The 6556-nt window shown below is 29.7% G+C and overlaps 1 protein-coding gene across 3 annotated transcripts in view; it reads right to left on the bottom strand.

Moving 5' to 3' along the window:
• The window catches only part of LOC106458895 (alpha-1A adrenergic receptor-like), a 59555-nt gene extending 57434 nt beyond the window's left edge, over window positions 1-2121 (bottom strand). For all 3 annotated transcript variants that reach the window (XR_002610458.1, XM_022385253.1, XM_022385254.1), the window contains exon 1: window positions 1861-2121. The gene's annotated coding sequence lies outside the window, so the exon portion shown is untranslated. The remainder of the gene's footprint in view (window positions 1-1860) is intronic.
• Between the last annotated feature and the right edge of the window lie 4435 nt (window positions 2122-6556).

Raw genomic sequence — 6556 nt, 5'->3', positions numbered from 1 at the left:
ACTGGGGGGGGGGCTCTAGTAAGAGAAAGATAATGACTTACCATTCGAGTTACCTTCAATTTTTCTTTACGAACATTTGTAAGCTGAAAAACAACAACTTTTCTTTTTTTTACAATTTCGAATACATATCAGTCTTATAAGATCCAGAAACATAGATCTCTGTCAAACATGCATCCCAAGTTTTTCTAAACTAAAGATTGCTTTGCTGCCGTCCAAAATTGTTTATGAGCTTTACATATTCTCTGCGACTCTTTTATAAACTGTAGGAAAGGTGAATTTTTATCTAGTAGGAGAACATTTTTGAAGGTACGAAAGATGTAAATGAAGCACAATATCGAACTAAGGATTGTAATATTGTCATCCAAGAGATTACCCGTTTATTGAATTTCTCTGATGGTATGAAGCAGCAAAATGCCACTTCCCTGAAAGCCACAAGTATAGAAATAATGTCATATTTCTTATCATCTTGAAAAGTTGCTAGTACTAATAAACCTGAAAATTTAGCTACACGGCAAAAGAAAAAATAATAAGAACCTGAAGATAAATGTAAACTTCATTTAAATAGAAACATGCAATTTGTTCAAACTTTGCAAAATGGCGAGAAAGAAATGCAAATAGAACAATGACATGAAATTTAAAATATGAAAGAAACTCACGGCTATAAGTTGGTGTTTAGGACATTTCTTGGACAATATTCACTAATGGAAAAGAACTACGAAGCCTTTGCACAAAACAAGTAAGTTGAAGCAAACTGGCTGTTATTCTCATCATTTACTAACAATAAACCTTGTTAGCAGTCAAGAAAAATAACTTAATTTGAAATTCCAGACTTACACAGTAGAAAACAGCGCAAATAAAACAAGATAAATTCAGAGGCTAATGTGAATCCAAAGGTCCATAATTGAATAAAGAGTTTGAATGCTAAAAAGTGACAATTTTTGACGAAACAAATCACACTTGAACTGAAACGAAACGAAGGATTTAAGTATGAAATTAACAAAAAATAAAATAAGCAAAAAATTTGAAGTCTATTCATTTCGAGGTAAGTAGTATCATATATTGTCTCCTCGGTGGGATAGGGCCTTACAACGCTAAAATCCGGGGTTCGATTCCCCGCAGTGGACACAGAAGATAGTCCAATATGGCTTTGTTCTAAAACAAACGAATAAAGATTTATATAATTTACACCATGTACAGCAAATCAGTATAATTTCGCTGTAAAAACAAGTTTTATATAATTGGCTGATGTTTGTGTACGGAAGCACATTATGTTACTATAACAATAAACTGACAGACAACGATTTAAAAGGCTAATGAAGTGGTTTTATTTATGTCAATGTTCTGTCGAAATATGTAATATGTTCCCCAAAATAAAATCACTACATTATGCTTATAAATATTTCGTTGTCTGTCAGTTTATTCTTATTGGCTGATGTGTAATGATATAGATTCTCAAAAATGCACACAACTATTAAAAAGTGACACAATTTACCAAAACTATTCACAAATATATAAAATACAATAATATCAGTGTTAGAGGTGGTGTGAACTTTCGATTGTTTTATCTCATTATATCCACTTTCAGAAACTATCAAGGCCTGAAGTGTTTTTAAAACAGTTAGTTTACTATGCACGTATACTCACTGACAGATACCGTTTATCATCTGTAGAAACATCACCTACTATTGGGCGATATATGTTGGTATATATATATTGAACGTCTTAATTTTTATGTTGATCCTAAAGAAAATATAACACGTGTTTGGATTGTCATGTCACGCGTAATTTGTCGAAAATTATTGGTTTTTGTGGTTAAACAACAAATATTTCATGAATAAAGTACGATATTACAAAACTTACCTTCCTTTAGATGGTCACGTAGCTGGTAGCTCTTAACGTGTTTTGAGGGTTTGTTTCAAAGAAGGCAGTAAGTAAATATTTCAAATATTTTCTAAAAATACGGCACGTAAAAATATAAGATGCGGGATTTTCTTCAATAGATGTTTATTTTTTAACCATAGTCAAAAAACAACGTTTTTCTCTGAACTCACATCTATGAATTTGTTCTCCTTTCATCAATGTTTCATTCTATTTCCATTACGCTTAGAAAGAGACGTTTGTTTTGAGCATGCATGAGAAGCACTTCAAGTGACGTTTCTTTCTACCGAGGTATGTTCTACACTGCCCGGATGTGCAGTCATAGCAACCGGATCAGTCCGGAATATACTGTTTAGCGTCAACGCAGATGCTGAACTTTTACAATATCGACTACATTTCTGCTGAATGATAACAATAAAGTATACTCCATTGAATTATTAACTTCGAGGAGAAACAATTCTATATAATACAATGACATTTTTAACTTCGAGCAGACATAATTCTTCCAATAAATGGGTAATAAATAATAATTTTTCCAATTTATATGAAATTTGAAATATATATAATACTTCAATTAACTTTATAACTTTATTTTGAGCTGTACACAATAAGCCAGATACTAAAAATAGTATTAAAAAATTTATACAACAATTCTTACTTATTTTTATGGCCAGAAATATTTAAAACATCCCTAAACGTATTTTTCCACCAGCTACTTACGTACAATTAAGTTCGTTGAAGTATCCATACATGTTATCTAATATTTAAGTCGTATATTATTTACAATAGAACTTTTACTTAAAATCTTCAACTTATTATTCCATCTCTACATATTGTGAATGTTAATAATAAGAATAAGAATAAGTTTAAAACCACCAAATATTAATTATAAAGATCCAAAACTCCAACAATACTGTTGAGATATGTGAGATAAAAAATGTTGAAAGTCTTGGAAATATCAGTGAATTATTTTGAATCGACCAGTAAAATGTTGGCAAAGTTTATAATGATATATTAAATATTAGACAATTTAGTTGTATAAATTATTTTATCTAATAAGACCACTGCTTTAAATGTTATAAAGCGTCTTTTCTGATCATCTTTATCATCAAACTTATACTTTACGACAAATCTTAAGCGCTGAGGTACTCTTCAAGTAACAGTGGCTCATAATAGCACAGATAACTTATTGTTAAGCTTTGCAGTTAAATATAAACAAACAAACGTAATATTGAATTAAAGTTTAAAGAAGTCAAATAGATTAAGAAGCAATTTTATTTACGAATTAAGAAGTTTTATATTTTAAACCCATTTCACAAATAATAAGGAAAAACACGAACGTAATTACACGAACCATTTATTAGACGTTTCTGACTATTCAAAATTCCATCTTCAGTAAGCTAGAGGTACAAAAATAAATAATGGTAATTACATCAGAAATGTGATATAATCTGTAATAAACGACAGTAAAAGAGAATAGGAGAAAATAATAAGTATATAGCGCAAATGAAATAAGTCATATTAGAATAGATTTAAAATAAATGAAGAATGAGTATAATATAAAGACGAAAGAAGAGTTTTTAATAAATGTTTCATGTAATTACGTTAGTACTTTTTTATTATTGAATTGCAATTTCACAAACTAGAGCTTGCATTAAATACTTCCATTTCGAAAAATAAGAAAATATAGAAGCTAAAAACAGTCATGATCGATTATCCTTCTACTTATAATTTAAATATTCATATATGATTGAAGAATAAATTATTTAATTAATATCGCCGTTGTCAAAATACTACTACCACGCCCCCTAGTGGCATAGCGGCATGTCTGCGGACTTACAACGCTTAATTACAAACAATACTACTCCCCACTTGAAGTTCCCTGTTTAGAATAATGTTTAATGTATTTCTTCGGCAAAACAGTTATGAACATATTTATCACATTAAAGTTTAATGGTTTATTTATCTTTATCATCCATCAATCTATATTATGACTAATGGGCATAAGTAATGAATGATTATCATTATTGTAATCAATTTATAGTGAACTTTGAGATCACATTCGCAAAATATTTTATAAATACAGGTTTAACACTTTATTCCTGATATATATATATATAATACGATATCCAGCACGTTTACGTAAATCTAAAACAAAAACTCTATCATTTTATGAACCAGTCAAGTCATGATATCAAATAAAAAAGCAGATAGTACCGAATTCAACTTAACTCTTCGCTTATGAATTTTGTCTTATCACGAAAACATTTTAGTTCTGTTAAATTATTTTAATTTAATCTTAATATTTGCGATTTGTTCATCAAATATTATAACTAAAACACAAGTTCATAGATTGTAATCTTTGAATGGCTGAGTAAATCTTTAAACTTGAATTAAGTAACTTGAAAAAATAAATGTTTAATTAAAGCTATAACTTATCTCTGTGGTATAAAATAAGTTTGTGGAACTATTGTATAAAATGATAAGCAGAACGAATTTTAACTATTCATATTTGATACATAAAAGGTATTTGTGAAGGGTTGGGATATTTGTTGGATGACATCAAATTAGAGAGTGAAAAACTTGAAAAGCATAATTCAGGACGACAGTTGATCTTTAAACTAGGAGATTATTAGATTTAAATATATTTCAATAAGAAATAACTCCCGAAAATTTAAGAGTGAATTTATTCGCAGATTCTCATACTACAAAACGAGTATTAAAATGAATATGAAAATTAAATGATATATAAAATCAAAAAGAGAAGAACCATGGAAGCTTCAATGACTTTCAAACAACATAGATATTGATTGGTTGTATAGTAACCCAGAAACATGGTCTACCCACAGTAAGTTTAATAGCAGAACCTGTGTTAGTGTGCATAGTTCTGACAGTTTCCACACCTGTTCTGCTGTAAAGAATTTTCTGTAATTTAAGATCTACCGTTAGTTTCTGCGTAATAGTTCTTGATATTGTTTATCAGTAATAGAACTTCAACTGGAACTTATTTGTAAGATAGTGATTGTTAATTTAAAAAAATATATTTATTGTAACGTGCCACACAAAATAGCAATTTTTTGATACATCAAAAAGTAGTGAGGTAGATCCCATTATGCTATGCAAAATACCTGATATATATATATAATTCCAATACCTTATAACTGGCAACCATACATCTGTAATTGATTTCTATAACACAACCATTCCTACCTTACACAAAAGCTTCCTTCAATATGGCCTTCTACTTATTTTCACCCTTTCGATACGGGATACGGGTGAAAGGCCATGTCATCTCGTTTGTTGAATCGCATTCAAAATTTTATTGAACTACTATTTCAAGAACTTATGTCAATAAGTTTGGTACAAACTGTAGATTATAATTCAGATTTTAGAGCTATACATTACTCAATTTGTTAATTTAAAAGTAAATATTAAGAAACACAGATAAACATCGATTTTTGTGCGTCACGTGGTATGTTGAATGCAGCACTGGTTCAAATTAGATGTTTGTGAATTCAGAATACCAAGTCTATAGTTTCATACGAATTAGAAACTTAAATTTCAGATATTGAAAAGTTAGAATATAAAATAAGAAGGTCTTATGTGATAAATCAAACATAGTGGCACCCCGCCCACATCTTTCCATTTTTGGAAATGCTCCCTTATATACACTTATTTTTATATATGACATGAATAACCAATCAGAAGCTTAGAATGTCCCCCTAGTGGTTTTCTCAGACTTTATAACGTTCCTTCAGCCATTTCTTTCTTTTCAATCGAGTCTGCTCGAAATTTCATACTTTTTGGACCCAACAACTTAGTTACTAAGCTTGACAAATTATAGTAGAATTGTATGATATTTATGATTTTTTAGTTATCAAAAGTATATGTAAAACCTAAAAAAAATTAAAGGCTAGCAACCTACATTAACAGCAACCCAGTGCAAAGGTCGTAATTAGAAGAGATAATTGTTTTCTTTACTTCTATATTTACTGTTCTAGAAGAAATAACTTTAAGAACTTATTTCAAAATAGCAATAATCTATATACATAGATATAATGTATAATAATTGAAATGTGACTGTATTTTACAAAATAATAGTCGACTAAAACACAGCCAACACAAATTACATTGTACAGACCGAAGGTCACCTTCATGTTATTTGATATGGTAACATGAATGCACGTGAGCCGAGTCGTTGTAACTTCTGTATTGTTAGCTAGACACGGGTGAAAGGTCAATATAATAAAAATAATAAATATATATAAATGTATTATGTTATGAGATTTAAGCTATTTCGTCTAAACATTTATGTTTTCATGTTATAATTTGTATTCATTCTAGAATGAAAGAGGCATAATTTATGTTTATTTCCTAATTTTGTATGGTAGTTGCGAGATCGGTCAAATTTACCGAACCTTTACAGTTTGTTTGTTTGTAATTAAGCACAAAGCTACACAATGGGCTATCTGTGCTCTGCCCACCACGGGTATCGAAACTCGGATTCTAGCGTTGTAAGTCCGCAGACATGCCGCTGTGCTACTGGGGGACCGAACCTGTACAGAGATTAATTACTGAAAATAACAGACAAAATATAAAGTTTTTTATTAAGAAATGTTTGATAACTATCCGGACATTATCAAGATTTTGCATGTGAAATTTCAAAATTTTTCTAATG

Source organism: Limulus polyphemus, unplaced genomic scaffold (assembly GCF_000517525.1).
Source record: "Limulus polyphemus unplaced genomic scaffold, Limulus_polyphemus-2.1.2 Scaffold530, whole genome shotgun sequence".
Taxonomy (NCBI): Eukaryota; Metazoa; Arthropoda; class Merostomata; order Xiphosura; family Limulidae; genus Limulus; species Limulus polyphemus.
The sequence above is the reverse complement of the archived record's forward strand: the minus strand, read 5'-3'. Positions and strand labels throughout refer to the sequence as shown.